The 20433-nt window shown below is 29.3% G+C and overlaps 1 long non-coding RNA gene across 1 annotated transcript; it reads right to left on the bottom strand.

Moving 5' to 3' along the window:
- Positions 1-11778: 11778 nt before the first annotated feature.
- Positions 11779-14358, bottom strand: LOC116022934. The gene is made up of 3 exons (XR_004099316.1): positions 14191-14358; positions 12263-13216; positions 11779-12182 (listed from the first exon to the last, which is right to left on the bottom strand). It is a non-coding gene; the product is annotated as an uncharacterized LOC116022934 (long non-coding RNA).
- Positions 14359-20433: the final 6075 nt, after the last annotated feature.

Raw genomic sequence — 20433 nt, 5'->3', positions numbered from 1 at the left:
ATTATTTTTAAAAATATATAATATTGAACATGTACATTTATTTGATTATAAGATTAGTGCAAAAGTATCACTCAATTACTTGAGTAATATATGACTTGTTTGTTTACCATTATCTTAAAAAGATCTATATTTAATATAACTTAAGTAATTATATTATTACAAAAATAAATATGGAAAAATGAGAAATAATTTATCTTTAATTATTACGGAGTATAAAAATAAATTCAACGACCAATATTTAGCTTAATTACGATAATAATTATTACCTTCGTCCCAAAATGGTTGTCTGGTTCGTTTAACGAGGCTTGACTGGAGTAATTTTTAATCCAATTTTTCATATTATTAAGTTTAGCATTAATATATAAAATTTATATATTTAGAAACTACATTAAAAGTACTATTAAACACAAAAAATTAAATTTAAAAATAATAAAAAATTACTAAAGAAAATAAGTAAAGAAGGAAGAGTTGGTTTGACCAATGAATAGTATATAGGACAGGTAAAATGGGACAGAGGGAGTATTAGACAATTATTATTAGTCAATTACACTAAATTAATTATTTTTCGTTAATAGAAATATCAATTCGTATATACAAAAATTATTATTATTATATATTAAATATGTTCGACCTTCTGCAGTGTTCATGTCACACGTGTACAAATTAATTTGATCAACGACATCTAAAGTTGGTGAGGGGATTGCTCAACCTTCTAGTTAATAAATATTAATTATTATGGAGTACTATTTATTAATATAATTAATAATTAATATAATTAATTAATTAATATTTAATTTATATAATTATAATAATATAATTGCCAATTATATTTCCAATGAAATATTAATATATTCATTTTATTTTTTCTAATATTTTAATTTCCTTTTGAATATATTCATTTCCTTTTTCCTTTATAATTAGAATTATTTATTGTCATTCATTTTTCCTTCATAATTTTTTCCTAATATTTCATTTGTTGGCTACTAATTTTTTGTAGGGAAAGCTATGCTATATTTCCAGTGAAATATTAATATATATTCATTTCGTTTTTCCTAATATTTCATTTCCTTTTAAATATATATTCATTTCATTTTTCCTTCGTAAAAATAATTAATATTGATCTCCATTCCTTTTTCCTTCATAATTTTTTCCTAATACTTCATTTGTTAGTTACTAATTTTTTCATATGGAAAGTTGTGTCATATTTCCAGTGAAATATTAATATATTTCTTTCGTTTTCCCTACTATTTCATTTCCTTTTAAATATATTCATTTCCATTTTCCTTCATAAAAAAATTATTATTCATTCCCATTTTTTTCCTTCATAATTTTTTCCTAATATTTCATTTGGTGGTTACTAATTTGTTTATAGAGAAAACTGTGTTATATTTCTAGTGAAATATTAATATGTTCATTTCATTTTTTCCTAATATTTTATTTCCTTTTGAATATATTTATTTCCTTTTTCCTTCATAAAAAGAATTAATATTATTTTACATTCCTTTTTCCTTTATAATTTTTTCCTAGTCATTCATTTTGTGGTTACTATTTTTTTCGTAGTGAAAAGTTGTGTTATATTTCCAGTGAAATATTAATATATTGATTTCAGTTTTCATAATATTCCATTTTCTTTTTAGTATATTCATTTCTTTTTTCCTTCATCAAAAGAATTAATATTGCTTTCCATTCATTCCTTTTTCCTGATAATAATTGCTAATTAATTGGCCTGATTCCTTGCCAATTAGTAAGAAAATATTAATAACAGATTCCCGTGTAATATTTATTTTCTTTTCATTCATAAAATTTTATTATTAATTTCCATATGATTAAAAAGTAATATAATTATAAAAATATAATTGTTGAATATATTTTCAGTGAAATATTAATAAATTCATTTTGTTTTCATTCTAAATAATTAATATAATTATAATTATAATATAATTTTCGATTATATTTCCAGTGAAATATGAATATATTCATTTCCTTTTTCCTTCATATATTCATTTCCATTTCTTTTTTCTTCATAATTTTTTGCTAATATTTCATTTGGTGGTTACTAATTTTTGAATAGGGAAAGCTATGTTATATTTATAGTGAATTTTTATTATTAATCTTCTTTTTCATTTGGCCTGATTCCTGTGCCAATTAGTAACATTAGTAACATAATATTAATAACATATTTCCGTGTGTAATATTTATTTCCTTTTTCATTCATAAAAAGATTTTAATATTTATTTCCATATAATTAATAAGTAATATAATTATAAAAATATAATTGCCAATTATATTTCCAATCAAATATTAATATATTCATTTTCTTTTTCCTTCATAAATATTAATATAATTAATATAATTATAATAATTTCATTGTCAAAATAAATTCAATTCCTTTTTTGTTCAATTTTCAATCAAATATTAATATTAATTTACTTTTTCAAATGGCCTAAATTCTGTGCCGTTTAATTTCCAATTAATTATTTTTTTAATATTCTTTTTTTTGAACTATAATTTCACCTCTGAACATGGTATGAATAAATGAATAAAACAACTACATATTCAAAGTAATGTAAAACCATGAAATGTTAAGATTTAAAAAAATTACACAAATTTAAAATTTGAAATCTTTAATGCCCAAAAACATAAAATGCCTATGATTTCAACAGGAAAATATTTTATTAATTGCTTCTCAACTTTCACATCCATCTCTTAACAGATCCATTATCCTTTGCATCACATTGCTTATTAGGCTCCAAATATCTGCATTTATAATTAAAGAATCAAGAGAGCTGGAAATATAAGATTTCAAATATAAAAGAATAGTTAAAAAATCAATTAAAAAAGAATAGGTAATACTTAGAATAAAAGTTGTAGTTATTTGACAAATTAGCTTACCTTTCGACAATTGAAGCTACCAACAATTAACCATAGCGCTTGTGATTGCAAAATATAAGAACCTGCAATGAATGTAACCAAAAAAATCAAAAAAAGAAAAGAAAAAGAAAAAGAAGAAAAGATAAAAACAGTAAAAAAAAAAAAGAAGCAATAAATATGTCACACTTTTATGGAGAAGGGTGGTTTTTCCTATGTACATTAATGTTTTCACAAACGAAAAACAACAGAACTAAGAGAGATTAAAATTGGTGTTGGTGGTGGACTGAGTTTCTTCTTGTATTTATAGCCATAAAAAGAGAGATGCATAGCTATTATTGTTAACTAGTAAATTACCCGTGCGATGCACAGATTAATTTTTTGTATTATATATTTAAATAATAAAATTTGAAAGTGTATAATATATTTCATTATTAGTTTAATTTTTTATTAAATAATAATTTTTAATATATTTGAAAGTGTACATTTATTTAATTATAAGATCAATGCAAAGGTATCAATAATATATGACTCATTTTATTGCATTTAGTTTAGAAAAATCAATATGTAATATGATTTATGAAATTATATTATTATTTAAAATAACTATGTGGGAAAAGGGAAAATAATTTTGAAATACATTAATATGATTTTTTATTCTAAATATAATTATATTGCCATTTAAGTACTTTGTAATTATTTATTACAAAGATAATTATACTATGTCTTACTTAATTCCATTATTAGCTTAATTATAATTAATTCCCTAATTTCTTAATTAGTATAATAATAAAAGGGAGGAAATGACTACCTAATAATAATATTATAGTACACTATATTTTAAGATCTATTTAATAATTTTCCTTTACAATGATTTTTAGCTTTTCCGTATATTCATTAACTAAAAAAATGATTTTTTGACTGTAAAGACAATATTATTACCATTTAAATTTTCTGTATTAAATATTTTTGATACTATTAATTATTAATTATTATCTTTATAATGATAATTTTAAAAATATTTTATTTATTATAAATATTAATATTATGAAATATTTCCGTATATTCATTAACTAAAAAAAATGAATTTTTCATTATAAAGATAAGTTTATTACCATTTAAATACTTTGTAATTACTTTCAAAAATTCCTTAATTTCTTATTCTTGATTATTAATTTAATTACAATTATTTCCTTATTTTAATTAATTCATTAATTCTATTATTAGATTAATTTTAATTAATTCCTTAATTAGTATAATAATAAAATTAAGGAAAGAAATGACTACCTAATAATAATATTATAGTACACTAAATTTTAAAATGTATTCAATATTTTTCCTTTACAATAATTTACCTTTTCTGTATATTCATTAACAAAAAAAAATGTTTTTTTTTAATTATAAGGCACTTTTATTACCATTTAAATACTCTTTATTAAATATTTTACATAGTATTAATTATCATTATAATGATTATTTTGAAAATATTTTATTTATTGCAAATATTAATATTTTTAAAAATTTTCTTTTATTCATTAACTAAAAAAATAATTTTTTTAATTATAAAGATAATTTTATTAACATTTAAATACTCTATAATTACTTTCAATTACTTAATTTCTTATTTTCCATTATTAACTTAATTAGAATTATTTCCTTATCTTGCTTAATTCCTTAACTTCATTATTAGCTTAATTATAATTAATTCCATAATTAGAATAATAATTAAAATATTTTAATTATTACAAATATTGATATTTTGAAACATCTTTTTATATTCATTAACTAAAAAAAATGATTTAATATACTTTTGCAACACTACAATCTGTATACCAAGGAGAGATCCTTCCTGCAATAGTCTTCATTTGTTTTTCTGAATTATAGGAGCATCCGTAGACGGAGAAGATGAAGATTGCTCTAAAGGTTAATCATCAAAAAGTAAATCAGGAATAAGGAATAAAGATTCTAAACATACTTAAGTTTCCATTGTATATGTTTTTTTTTTTTTTATTATAAGGCACTTTTATTACAATTTAAATACTCTTTATTAAATATTTTTTATAGTATTAATTATCATTATAATGATTATTTTGAAAATATTTTATTTAGCGCAAATATTAATATTTTGAAAAACTTTCTTATATTCATTAACTAAAAAAATATTTTTTTAATTATAAAGATAATTTTATTACCATTTAAATACTCTATAATTACTTTCAATACTTAATTTCTTATTTTTGATTATTAACTTAATTAGAATTATTTCCTTATATTACTTAATTCCTTAATTTCATTATTAGCTTAACTATAATTAATTATTTAATTCCTTAATTAGTATAATAATTAAAATATTTTAATTATTGCAAATATTGATACTTTGAAGATTTGCTTATATTCATTAACACAGATTGCAGTGTTGCAAACGTATATTAAATTATTATTATTTTTTCTTTCAAAAAAAAATTTAATATACGTTTGCAACACTGCAATCTGTATACTATGGAGAGATCCTTCCCGCAATAGTTTTCATTTGTTTTTCCGAATTTCATGAGCATCCGTAGATGGAGAAGATGAAGATTGCTCTAAACACATACAAATATTAGATAAAGTCATGAGTCAAATAACAATTATTCAAATACTATAGAAATTATTTTTGAGGGATTTTAGAAAGATGGTGCAAATAAACACTTACAAAAATGATTACTTTTGGCAAAAAAGTATTTTGGTAAACATGAATACTAAACACTTACGAAAATGATTACTTTTGGGAAAAAGTATTTTGGTGAACATGAATACTTACCCTAAAAATCAAAATTCACTGCGCACACTTGAAATACTCATAGTTGATAATCATTGTTTGCTAGTTCTTTTCTTCCTTTTGGCGAGAAAAGGGAAAAAATTATGGGGAAGGATGAAGAATTTTTTTTGCAACAATGGAAGAAGATGAGAGAATATATACTTGGAGGATGAATAATTTTTTTGCAACAATGGAAGAAGATGGGAGAATATATACTCGATTAAGATTAGTTTATGGAAATGAGTGCATAATGATTACTAATGAAGAGGATATAATGGGATTAGGATAAAATTAGGGAAAGACATGTGTAGTATTGTAAGATATATATTTATTTATATAATAACTATTTCCATATGAACGTATGTAACTGTCAATTTCATAATTACATATAGGTATAATAGGATAATACTATACAATTTCATAATTACATATAGGTATAATAGGATAATACTATATTTATATATATACATATATATATCGTACATCATAATACTATATTTATATATATACATATATATATCGTACATCATATGAACGTAGTTATTAAGATAGGATTTAGGAATAATATATATAATTAATATTAACAATATATATAATTACTATCATAGAATTACAATCAAATGAGACAACCAAGTTAGGTGAGAAATAAGAATTAATTTTGAGAATCAATCTTTGATTTTTTTATGGCTGAGATTATTTCTTGTTTTATTCCTTATTTGATTACTATTAATTATTGGGGGTTTATATGTAATTGACCGTGGATATTATTTTTTTAATGGAATTCTATTCATATATTATGCAAGATTTTAGGTGGTTTAATTTTGGTAGGATTGCACTTGTCTTCTTTGATCATTGGTTCTCGTCTAATCTAACATCTATGGTCATCGTTCTTCACTGCTTCAATCGTCATTCTTCACCATTGCAGAAGCATGGATTGCATTAATGAATGTATGCTTTCCTATGTTTTTGGTTGTTTTTGTATTTCCGTTTGATTATGCTCCAATGTGTGTTTGTCTGTATTCTACCATGTGCATGTCTTCATTATGTCATCTAGCCATGTGTCCTATTATCTTGATTACCCTTAGCTTTTGTGTCTGTATATTGTTTGAAAGGTAATTTGCTGTGGAATTATTTTGTGTGTAATCTCCAGGTTATCCCATTTATTTTTACTGTTTGTTCATTAGCCAAAACAGTGTGTGTTCTTCTATGTCTCATAGTCAGTGCACATAGTGTTCACTTAAAGTGCACACAGTCTATTTAATCTCCAGGTTGTGGCATTTTCATTTTTCAAAAGTTTGGTGCAAGATGTTGAGTTTTCATTGGGTATGTTGATCAGTGCAAGTATATATATTTTATTTTCTTTAACTAGTGTTCATGGGGATGCTGTTGTATGTGTGGCCAATAAGAAGGGTGGGTTGAAGCAGGTTTGGAATGATTTTTATAGTTGTGTTGCTCTTGCAGGGGATATCACGGATCGTGTTATGGAGTTGTCCCATTTTTTGAAGGAGCTGAAACTGCCATTTGTCAATTTCAATACTAGTTTTGGTACGTCCGTTGGTAAATCTAGTGTTATTCGGGCGTTTGGTCGTGTGCTCACTCTCTTGATATTGTTGTCCACCCCAATCGTTGCTAAGAATAATGGTTCTCGGAAGCGGTTCAGATCGTCAAAATAGGTAGTTGTAGGGAAAGCGTCGAAGAAAACACAAGAGTGCAAGACTTGCCACAAATATGGCAGTCATGATAACCGCAATTGTCCCTTAAAGGCGTAGTGTCACTTTTATACTTGTGGTTTATTTTACAGACTTTGTATTTTTTTTATGAGATTTGGAATATCTTTGTGGGTTAGTTTAATCTGAATAATTTAATCTTGGGTCTTAGCCTCTTCTTGGAGTTTTTTGCCCCCCACATATATTTACAGTACGCAGGTGCGATACATATGATTAGTCATAGGTGTGCACATACTTTAGGCGGCGTGTGCATGATAGTGTAAATCCATGTGTTGTAAAACACGTTGGTGTGTGCACTTAAGAATTTCCCCGAGGTGCACAGGGCGTACATTTTTTCCCCATTTTTCATCTCCAATATGACCAACATTGTCTTATTAAAAGGAACTACATTGTAGTTGGTTGTTCTAAAAATAAAGTAAAGATTTTCCACAATGTTCTTCAACGTTGTCATTGTTTGAGTAACTCGTTCTTCAAATGGCTGGAATTATGGCAACAGAAAATCACATGTTAAAAACCCCATTTGACACCCTACTCTTATTTACCATATGTGCATGTACATACCCTACTGGTGTGCATCCATCTTCTGGACAGTGTGCACTATGGTTTTCAATCATGTGCATGCTAATAGCTGCTATAGTTTTCAGTTACTGTGTTAGGGCATTGTGCATGTAATTTCCAACGTCTGTGCACTTCCCAAACTCACCCTGTGCCATCATCATTAAGTGCAATAGACTCATCTCACAAAATTTTTCCAACGCACATTTTTTTCTTATTGTTTTGCATATGTCGTGGCTATTGTGCACATCTATGAACCGCAGTGTGCATGTGCCATGTGCTATGTGCACCTTATAACAGACCATGTGCCACTATAATCAATTGCATACAGTCGGATTTCATTTACCATTTACCATCTCACATGTTTGGACTACTAGTGTGCATGTGTGTCGTGGACAATGTGCACTTCAGTGTTCAGGCATGTGCATGTTAGTTAATTATTCTTTATTACTAGCCGCGCACATAAAAACGTGCGTGTGTGCATCTCACCACGCTGCTATGTGCATATTACAAAACACCCATGTGTCATACTCAATATTGAAGTGACGAGTTAATTACCGTTTTGGTCCCTCGACTATAGCGAAAGTAACGAATTGGTCCTTGACTTTCCTTTTTGGCCGATTAAATCCTCAAGTATTGAATTTTTGACCGATGTGGTCCTCCGTCAAATGGGCTGTTAAGTGGTCGTCCAAGTTAGGGGCATAAAAGTCACTTCAGTCTCGACGTTGAGGGCTTTAGAGTCCTTTTACGCTTTCCTGTTTTTCTTCCCTTCACCAGTGTAGACAGTCGAAGTAATGGAACTACCCTAAACCTAACTCGCCAAAATCCCCCAAAATCGCCCAAATTCCCCATATTCGCTAAACCTAAGTAAGTTCGCGACCAAATTCCGGCGAAAATCTGTGGAAGATCTGCGATGGCTTCAAGCAGCACAAGTAAGTGTATTTCTTCCAAAGTTGAGTTTTGTACAGAGCATGATAAGGTTTTAGTGAAATGTATATATATGTATGGTGTGGATAATAGGTACGGTGGTTTTTATTATGTGTGATTGCCTGTAAAGTGAGGGTACCAGTTTAGGTAGGCAACAAAATGGAGTGTGTTTTTCGGATGGGGACCATCCCTTTTTGTCAAAGCAATGTCCTCTTTTACCAAATATTGGGGACCAATGTTGTTGTTGTCTGTAAAAGTTAAAGTATTTGGTGTTGTTGTTGTTGGGGTGGGGGGGGGGGGCATGCATAAATGTTTATTATTTGTTTCCACCTACCAAGTGTTGTTATTGTTAAATATGCACTGTCTTTTTCGAATGGGGACCCTCATATGTATACTTTAGTCTTTTTATTTTGTTTCCTGTTACCAAAGAATGAGACAGTTGCTTTATTTTTTGAATTTTGTACGGTGCTTTGAGGTTTTGAGGTTTGGACAGTTTCTTAGTCACTGTATTCTTTGTGTTTAAACAATTAGGTGGACAAAGCTATACTTTCTCTCTTAAGTTAAGATATGGTGGTAGGATAACTCTTTGTAACCCACCTAAATACTTAGGAGGGAAAGTGACTACATTTTCTGACATGGACTCAGATGAATGGGGAATAATGACACTTAGGGTAAAGCTGGAGGGATGCTACTGACTGCAGTAGGGGTTGATGGAAATGAAGGCATATTTCCAATTGCCTATGCCATTGTAGAAGGAGAAATAAGAGACTCTTGGTGCTGGTTTTTACAGCTGTTGAGAAAGGATATTATTGGACCTTTTCAAGCAGATTACACCTTCATGTCAGACAAGCAGAAAGGACTTATTCCAGCCTTTGAAGAGGAGTTACCCCTGGTTAGCCATAGGTATTGTGTTAGACACCTGCATGGTAATATGAAAGTGGCTGGATTTGGTGGGCAAGCAATAAAGGATGCACTTTGGCAAGCAGCAAGGGCCACTACTGTGACCAGCTTCACTACAGCAATGATAGAGCTTAAAAAACTGGATATTGATGCATTTGGATGGTTAGGTGACAAACACCCCACAGAGTGGAGTAGGTCTCATTTCTCCCCAACTCCAAAGTGTGACATGCTTGTAAACAACATCTGTGAATGTTTCAATGCAATGATATTGGATGCAAGGGATAGTCCACTGATTACCTGCCTTGAGATTCTCAGAAAACAAGTGATGGTTAGGTTGTTTGAGTGCAGAAAACAAGCTAGTAAATGGTCAGGACTGTTATGTCCAGTCATAGCAAAAAAACTAGAAGTGTCTGAAAAACAAGCAGGAGGATATTGGGCTTATCAAAGCGATGAACACTTGTTTGAGGTAAAAGGACCTTATGACCAACACCAAGTGGATCTCAATGCAAAGACATGTTCTTGTAGAAAGTGGGAACTGACAGGCATACCATGTAGGCATGTCATATCTGCCATTTGGATGAAGAAATTGTCAGTTTATGACTATGTAGAATCATGTTACAGGATTGAAACATATCTGAACACTTATGTTGGTTGTATTCACCCAATGGCTGGGTCTCATGATTGGCCAGTTAGTACTAAACTACCTCCACTTCCCCACTATACACTGCCAAAATAGGGAGGCCAAAGAAGCTCAGGAAGAAATCAGCTGATGAATCAAAAAGGTCAGAAACACATCTGAGTAGAAAAGTTGTCAGTCTGCACTGTTCCAAATGCAAACAAAAAGGCCATAATCGTAGGAGGTGTCCTCAGCTAGCACAGAATGCAAGGGCAGTGCAGGTAATATAATTAACTGATGATATAAATTCATGTAGATATGCAAGTCAGATAGATATCAATAATTACTTATTTTCATTGTCATACTAGGGAGAACAGGTTGTGGCTGAACAGGTTATGGCTGAACAGGTTGTGGCTGAACACGTTGTGGCAGATCAAGTTGGGAATGAACAAGTTATGGCAGATCTAAATGTCCAGTCTGAACAAGTTATGGCAGAACATATTGTTGGGAATGCACAGGGAGGCCAGGTAATATACTTAACTCATTATTCATATATAAGTTCACTTAAATAAGTATCAATGCAATCTATTGACTTATGCCATTGTAGAGAGAGGCTGTGGCAGAGGAAATTCCAGTCAATACTCAACCATGTGAAGAACTTACAGATGATGAGCTACTTAGACTCTTTGACTGTCCAATCTTAGGAATTCCAAATATAGGTGTTCATTCTGTTAGAGGTAATTACATACTACCATTTTACTATGAAATCTGTACTCAAAGTGCAATTATATTTACTAATTGGTTCCTGTATTCCCATGTAGTTGATCCATTATTGAATGTTGGAGACAATATTATTGCAAATTCTCTAACCAATGCTCAGAACATGGCAGTTGATACTACTCAAATGGAGATCATACCATCAAGTATTCTATGTTGTTTAGAATTTGTAAATGTCGGTCTCATTTCTCTGTTCAGCCTACTTACAATTACTTGGTAATTTACTTTGTATAGGTCAATTACAGTTTGAGGAAATGGATAACACATCACACCAGCAGCAGGAACAAAAGTCAACAAAAAGAAAGCACAAATCAAAGGAAACAAAGTCACTTGGACTCACTAAGTCAAGAACTACAGTGGCAAAGACTTACAGGACAAGATCTTCCAACATTATGAAGTTCAAGAATGACATGTCTTCTGCAATTGAATTAGATTGACAGATCTTAAGTTGTGAACAATGATTTATGGTTTTTTTTTTTGGGTTTAGAATGTGTCTGTTTTGTGGCAAACAAACAAAACCTACTAGCCAAAACCAATGGTCATTTGGGAATCAAGAATGTTTTGTGAATGAATTTGCTTTCCTTTATGCTATTTACATATACTGTATCAAATGAATAACACCAAGCACTATTTCATTAAATGAGCAAACAACATTACATAATTTGAGGATACCAACACCATTGCAGTACATTACATTTTTAGCTCTTTTAGAAAATGCCTAAGCAATAGGGAGCCTTTTCACCACTTTCACACTGCCACCACATGTACATTTGAAATAATACCACATCACAAACATCATTGACAGTAGAAACCAAACCATTACAACTCTACATGGACAATTCAATTTAGATTTCTTATCCCTACTAGCAGTAGCTCTTAATTTCAATTGCAGTCTCTCAATTTCTTCATCGTTCCGATTTAACCTTCGTAACAATCCGGGAATTATTGACTTTGATCTTGAACACATTGGTGGGTCATACCAGCTTACAAATCCACACCCACCAACACTCATTCCCTGAATCAAAATCCGATTCATAATCAAAACAAAGAAAAAAAACAAGAAAAATCAAATGATTACAAGGGAGAAGTACTAACCCTATCCTTCGTACAAACCCAAAACCTCCTGCCCGGATTATCGTTCGTCCACAACGTTCGAAGCTGCAAAGGTTGGCTACATTGACAAATCGGAATCGCCGTTGAACAACTTCTTGATGAATTTTGACTCCACTCGCTATTAGTATTCACCGCAGATTGCATGATAATTCCCTCTCGCTGTTGAAGACTAGATCAATTTACGAAATGGGTAAATTAAATTAGGGCATAGGGATGGAAGACGCAGTGGGAAGCAACTGGGAAGAAGGCGTATATAACTAACAACCGGTGGGAAGGTGGAGACTGAAGTGACTTTTATGCCCCTAGCTTGGACGGCCACTTAACAGCCCATTTGACGGAGGACCACATCGGTCAAAAATTCAATACTTGAGGATTTAATCGGCCAAAAAGGAAAGCCGAGGACCAATTCGTTACTTTCGCTATAGTTGAGGGACCAAAACGGTAATTAACTCTTGAAGTGACATTCACAAAAAAAGTATCATTCATCTCTGCCTCGATTAGTAACTTCATCTCCGCCTTGGGGCAGTCCAAATACTGTGTGCACCTATTCTTCACCCATCGGCAACACCTTCTCATTCTCCATTCGTAGTGTCATTATCGTTGGGTCAAAGTTGTTTAGCAGCCAATTTTCGAGCCTCTTAGGTGTTTCCATTACTTTCAGGTTGAGCATGTCCTAGAACCCTATTGTTTTTGCTGCATTTAGCTGCCTTGCATTCAAGTCCTTCAATGCGTCCACTAGTGGTTTGCCGGTCACACGAGTGATCATATTGGGGAATCAGGCGCACTTTTCTTTGGTTAACTCATACTATGGGACACTGCATGCTTGATCAGCTTGTACCCTTTGTATCAATCCTCTTGGCGAGCTCACAAAATCATCATCTTCCCCGTTAGTGTGTGCAACCTGAAGGTGTTGGTGAGACACCCGGCGTTTCTTACCTGCGCAGTGGAAACCAAAACCTCTTTAATTATGTATGGACGTGCATACATACATACCAGTAGATTCAAGATACCACTAACAACCTCCCACACACCCGAACAAAGCACTATGTGCACTTTTAAACAAACAAATAATAAATTCACCGGTGCTGAAAAAACTGGTTAGGATTGAAGTAAAAAAAAACTAGTCAGTCCCTACCTCTATTTTGCATTTAAACACAACATGATATCACAAAGCGTATTACTGCTCAAATTATATACAACATTCTAACAAACCCAAAGAACTACCAACCACTAAGGTGTTTCACACGTATGCACACTGTAGAACTTAGATATGCACATACTGTCGTGCACATTAGTTTGCATTTCAAATAACAAAAACTCATAAATATAAACAAAATATGTCAACACGCAGACACACATTCTCAATACATTTTAAGAAAAAAGCTACTGCTTTTGTCTTTATAAACACCAGGAACACATACCTTGCACACATTAGTATAAAGAGTGCACACACATTCACAATACATTTGTTTTCAAACATGCATTTTTACTTCAAATTTAACACCCAAACCTTCTACCTATGCAAATAAGTAAGCTATACGTTTGCAAAAAGTATCACTCTCAAACCTTCTACCTATATAGCCATATTTGTTCGTTTCTATACCTCCTACTACTCGTTGTCTGCCTACGTTACACCCACCACTGCTGTCTATCTACAGTCGTCTAACAACCCTAACTCAAAAATCCAATTTTGTGTAAAACCCAATACGCCATTCAAATCGATCTTAGCCTGGATGTCTGCATTCGTCAGTACCCAATACGTCTACCTACTGCCTTCTACCGAAAAGCTAGAACGGAGTGTGTGCATGTGTCTGAAACGAAACCCTAGCCTGGGTTCCGTATTCCCCTTTGCCAATACAAAAAAAAAAAAAAAATAAAATAAAATAAAACAAGAAAAAGAAAAGCAATACCTCTCCTTCCAACACGCGACCTCGCTCCACTTCGTTGTTTCTCTCGGTGTCTCGATCCAGCCATGCTTCTCCGTAGGATGCCTTGCACAACGCCATTTGCAGATGGATTTGGAATGGAGCTTGATTGCACGAATTTGACGGAGCGGGGAGAGGGAAAGTCGGGGGTTACCAAAGTTCTGGAACCACACACGCACACACTGTTACATCTTTGTCCTTATATTGCCTTTTATTTTAGGAATAAGGTTCAAATTGGCCACTGAAATTAACCTGAAAATGCAATTAGGCCACTGAACGAAAAAAAATGTGCAATTAGGCCAATGAACACTCCAAATGCATGCAATTTCACCTGATAGCAGGTTACCTTCTATTTCATCATGTTGGCTGCTTACATGGATGGTGATGTGGCATTTTAAAATAATTTTTTAATAATAAATATAAAAAAAAGTAAAAATTAAAAATTAAAAAAATATTAATTTTTAAATATTAATTTTAATATTTTTACTATTAATTTTTTAAATATTTTTTAATATTAATATTTTAATATTTTTAATTAATTTTTATTTTTAAAGTTCATTATTTAATAAATATTAAAAATAAAAATTAAAATTAAAAAAATTAATTTTTAAATATTTTTAATATTAATTTTTAATTTTTTTAATATTAATATTTTTTAATATTATTTTTTTATTTTAAATTTTAATTTTAAATTTTATTATTAAAAAATATTTTAAAATGTCAACTCACCATCTATGTAAGCAGGCAACCTGATGAAATAGAAGGTAACCTGCTATCAGGTGAAATTGCATGCATTTGAAGTGTTCAGTGGCCTAATTGCACAATTTTTTCGTTCAGTGGCCTAGTTACACTTTCAAGTTACATTTAGTGGCCAATTTGAGCCTTATTCATTTATTTTATAAAATCAACAAATTATTAAGTTAGCGTCTTCCAAAAATTGCTACCCAATCTCAATCATTAATTAATTACATCCTATGGCCAAGATTATGTCCTATTTCTCATCTAAATGAGTTGTCTCATATGAAGCCTACCCTACTATCATATGTACGTAGTTATTAAGATAGGATTTAGGAATAATATATATAATTAATATTAATAATATATATAATTACTAAAATGCCCCTATAATTGGGCGGGAAAATTTGGGAGGAGGATATTGTTTTTATATATAGTATAGATTGGTAATAATGGGTAATTGGTAATTCATTTGATTACCATTCATATGTTTTCACCATTAACATAATAATAACATATCTTTTGGTAATAATTGCTAATTTGGTAATAAATAAATAGAATTGTAAACAAATAGGTATTGGAATATACGGAGTAATATATATGGAATTAAATTATAATTAATAGAATTCCATACAATTATAACTAATATATTTTTTTATATATTATTATATAGATATAGATATAGATTATTATTCTACCATAATAAATAAATAAATAAATCTATACCATATACATTTGTCAGTGGTATTACATTAATGCATGTATATGTATTAATCTATATGAAATACAAATATATTATCATAATAATTAATTACCATAAACAATTTTAAGTGGTATTACATTAATGCACGTATATGTATTAATCTATAAAATATAAATATACTATCATAATAATTAATTACCATAAACATTTTTCAGTGGTATCTATACTCTATACTATTAATAAAATCAATATCCTCAACTTTAACTTCCCGCCCAAAACACTCCTATACTGTTAATATTTGCGTAATATTGTAAAATATGGTAATACAATTTCTATTCATAATACAATTGTAAATTAAAATATAGTAATACAATTCCTAACAAAATATATTATTACCTACGTTCTTATTCGTAATACAATTCTAGATTAAAATTACTAATCGTAATAATACAGTACATATATTTCATTGCAATGCAATCTATCTATACTATACTATTAATAAAAACAATATCCTCAACTTTAACTTCCGGCCTAAAACACTCCTATACTGTTAAGGTTTGCGTAATATTGTAAAATATGATAATACAATTCCTATTCGTAATACAATTGTAAATTAAAATATAGTAACACAATTCCTAATAAAATATATTATTACCTACGTTCTTATTTGTAATACAATTCTAGATTAAAACTACTAACTGTAATAATACAGTACATATATTTTCCCTGCAATGCAATCTATACTATTAATAAAAACAATATCCTCAACTTTAACTTCCTGCCCAAAACACTCCTATATTATTAAGGTTTGCGTAATATTGTAAAATATGGTAATACAATTCATATTCGTAATACAATTGTAAATTAAAATATAGTAACTAGTTTTTAATCATGGTCAATTGTACATGGCTTTTTCTCGAGTCACCCATCCTGATAGCCTGAAAGTGTTAATTAGTTCTAGACGATGATGGACAAGATTGTGTTGCAACTACCAATGTATTTTACAAAGAGGTTTTCAATAATGTGTAATACAACCAGTGATATTATGTTTTTTTCTAAGATGGAAAATATGCAATATATCTACACAAAAATATATCTTCCATACACATGAATTAGAATAGCAATTGAATACTATAACTGAGTTACTAGAAAACAAGTATATTTGCCTAATTTATAAAAATCATAAACAATGAATTATAAAATATCTAAAGTTCCAACACTGCATGCGTACATCTACACATTAGCTATTAATTAAGCAATTATTTGTTAAAATTCAAACAAGGATAGCATTAGAAAACATAATCGATCTAAAACATATCTTCAATTGCACTATATAATATTTGATGTTATAATTTATATACATAAACATGTCAATTTAGTTCATCAAGGCATAATTACCTGTTAGTAACCTGTAACACCAGGTAAATGTAAATATGACTTTTTTGGCATAAAATATGTCAAATAGGCCATCAAAATTTACCTGAAAATTAATTAGGCCCTCAAACTTTTTAAAGTTGCAATTAGATACATAAACATGTCAATTTAGTTCATCAAGGCATAATTACCTGTTAGTGACCTGTAATACCAGGTAAATGTAAATATGACTTTTTTGGCATAAAATATGTAAAATAGGCCATCGAAATTTACATGAAAATTAATTAGGCCCTCAAACTTTTTAAAGGTACAATTAGATACAAAAACATGTCAATTTAGTTCATCAAGGCAGAATTACCTGTTAGTGGCCAGTAATACCAGGTAAATGTAAATATAACTTTTTTGGCATAAAAGATGTCAAATAGGCCATCGAACGTTACCTAAAAAACTAATTAGGTCATCAAACTTTTCAAAGTTGCAATTAGATACATAAACATGTCTATTTAGTTCATCAATGCATAATTACATGTTAGTGACCAGTAATATCAGATAAATGTAAATATGAATTTTTATTATTTTTTTTGCAAAAAAATATGTCAAATAGGCCATCGATCTTTACCTGAAAAATTAATTAGGCCCTCAAACTTTTTAAAGTTGCAATTAGGTACATAAACAAACCGATTTAGATCATCAAAGCATAATTACCTGTTAGTCACATGTAATACCAGGTAAATGTAAATATGACTTTTTTGGCATAAAAGATGTCAAATAGGCCATCGAACTTTACCTAAAAAACTAATTAGGTCCTCAAACTTTTCAAAGTTGCAATTAGATAAATAAAGATCTTTATTTAGTTCATCAAGGCATAATTACCTGTTAGTGACCTGTAATAGCAGGTAAATGTAAATATGACTTTTTTTTTGCAAAAAATATGTCAAATAGGCCATTAAACTTTACCTGAAAAATTAATTAGGCCTTCAAACTTTTTAAAATTGCAATTAGATACATAAACATGTCAATTTAGTTCATCAATGCATAATTATTTATTAGTGACCTGTAATACCAGGTAAATCGAAATATAACTTTTTTTTTTTTGAAAAAAATATGTCAAATAGGACATCGAACTTTACCTTAAAAATTAATTAGGCCCTCAAACTTTTTAAAGTTGCAATTAGGTAAATAAACATGTCACTCAAACTTTTTAAAGTTGCAATTAGGTAAATAAACATGTCAATTTAGTTTTTTAAAGTTGCAATTAGGTAAATAAACATGTCAATTTAGTTTATCAAGGCATAATTACCTGTTAGTGACCTGTAATAGCAGGTAAATGTAAATATGACTTTTTTTGCAAAAATATGTCAAATAGGCCATTGAAGTTTTTAAAGTTGCAATTAAGTACATAAACAAGTCAATTTACTTCATCAAGGCATAATTACATGTCAGTGACCTGTATTACCCGGTAAATGTAAATATGACTTTTTTTGGAAAAAATATATCAAATAGGCCATCGAAATTTTAAAAGTTGCAATTAGATACATAAACATGTCAATTTAGTTCATCAAGGAATAATTACCTGTTAGTGACCTGTAATACCAGGTAAATGTAAATATGGCTTTTTTTGCAAAAAATATGTCAAATAGGTCATTGATGTTTTTAAAGTTGCAATTAAGTACATAAACATGTCAATTTAGTTAATCAAGGCATAATTACCTGTTAGTAACCTGTAATAGCAGGTAGATGTAAAAATAATTTTTTTTTTTGGAAAAAATATCTCAAATAGGCCATTGAAGTTTTAAAAGTTGCAATTAGATACATAAACAAGTCAATTTAGTTCATCAAGGTATAATTACCTGTTAGTGACCTGTAATAGCAGGTAAATGTAAATATTTCTTTTTTTTTTGGGAAAAAAATATGTCAAATAGGCCATCGAACAATTTAAAGTTGCAATTAGATACACAAATATGTCAATTTAGTTCATCAATGTATAATTACCTGTTAGTGACCTGTAATAGCAGGCAAATGTAAATATGACTTTTTTTTTTGCAAAAAATATGTCAAATAGGCTATTGAAGTTTTTAAAGTTGCAATTAGTTACATAAACATGTCAATTTAGTTCATCAAGACATAATTAGCTGTTAGTGACCTGTAATAGCAGGTAACCGTAAATATTATTTTTTTTTATGGAAAAAATATGTCAAATAAGCCATTGAAGTTTTTAATGTTACAATTAGATATATAAACAAGTTAATTTAGTTCATCAAGGCATACTTACCTGTTAGTGATCTGTAATAGCAGGTAACTGTAAATATAACAATTTTTTGGAAAAAATATGTCAAATAGGTCATCGAACATTTTAAAGTTGCAATTAGATAAATAAACATGTCAATTTAGTACATCAAGGCATAATTACCTGCTAGAGACCCGAAATAGCAGGTAAATGTAAATATGAATTTTTTGTGCAAAAAATATGTCAAAGAGGCCATTGAAGTTTCTAAAGTTGCAATTAAGTACATAAACATGTCAATTTAGTTCATCAAGGCATTATTACCTGTTAGTGACCTGTATTACCCGGTAAATGTAAATATGACTTTTTTTGGAAAAAATATGTCAAATAGACAATCGAAGTTTTTAAAGTTGCAATTAGATACATAAAATGCCAATTTAGTTATCAAGGCATAATTAACTATTAGTGACCTGTAATACCAGGAAAATGTAAATATGTCTTTTTTTGGAAAAAATATGTCAAATTGGCCATTGAAGTTTTAAAAGTTGCAATTAGATACATAAACAAGTATATTTAGTAAATCAAGGCATAATTACCTGTTAGTGACCTGTAATAGCAGGTAAATGTAAATATGACTTTTTTGTAAGAAAAAAATGTCAAATAGGCCATCGAACATTTTAAAGTTGCAATTAGATACATAAATATGTCAATTTAGTTTATCAATGCATAATTACCTGTTAGTGACCTGTAATAGTAGGTAAATGTAAATATGACCTTTTTTGGAAAAAAATATGTCAAATAGGCCATTGAAGTTTTTAAAGTTGCAATTAAGTACATAAACAAGTCAATTTAGTTCATCAAGGCATAATTACATGTTAGTGACCTGTATTACCCGGTAAATGTAAATATGACTTTTTTTGGAAAAAATATGTCAAATAGGCCATCGAAATTTTAAAAGTTGCAATTAGATACATAAACATGTCAATTTAGTTCATCAAAGAATAATTACCTGTTTGTGACCTGTAATACCAGGTAAATGTAAATATGGCTTTTTTTGGAAAAAATATGTTAAATATGCCATTGAACTTTACCTGAAAAATTAATTAGGACTTCAAAGTTTTTAAAGTTGCAGGTACATAAACAAGTCAATTTAGTTCATCAAGGCATAATTATCTGTAAGTGACCTGTAATA

The sequence above is a fragment of the Ipomoea triloba genome, chromosome 6 (assembly GCF_003576645.1).
Source record: "Ipomoea triloba cultivar NCNSP0323 chromosome 6, ASM357664v1".
In the NCBI taxonomy this organism is placed as follows: Eukaryota; Viridiplantae; Streptophyta; class Magnoliopsida; order Solanales; family Convolvulaceae; genus Ipomoea; species Ipomoea triloba.
The sequence above is the reverse complement of the archived record's forward strand: the minus strand, read 5'-3'. Positions and strand labels throughout refer to the sequence as shown.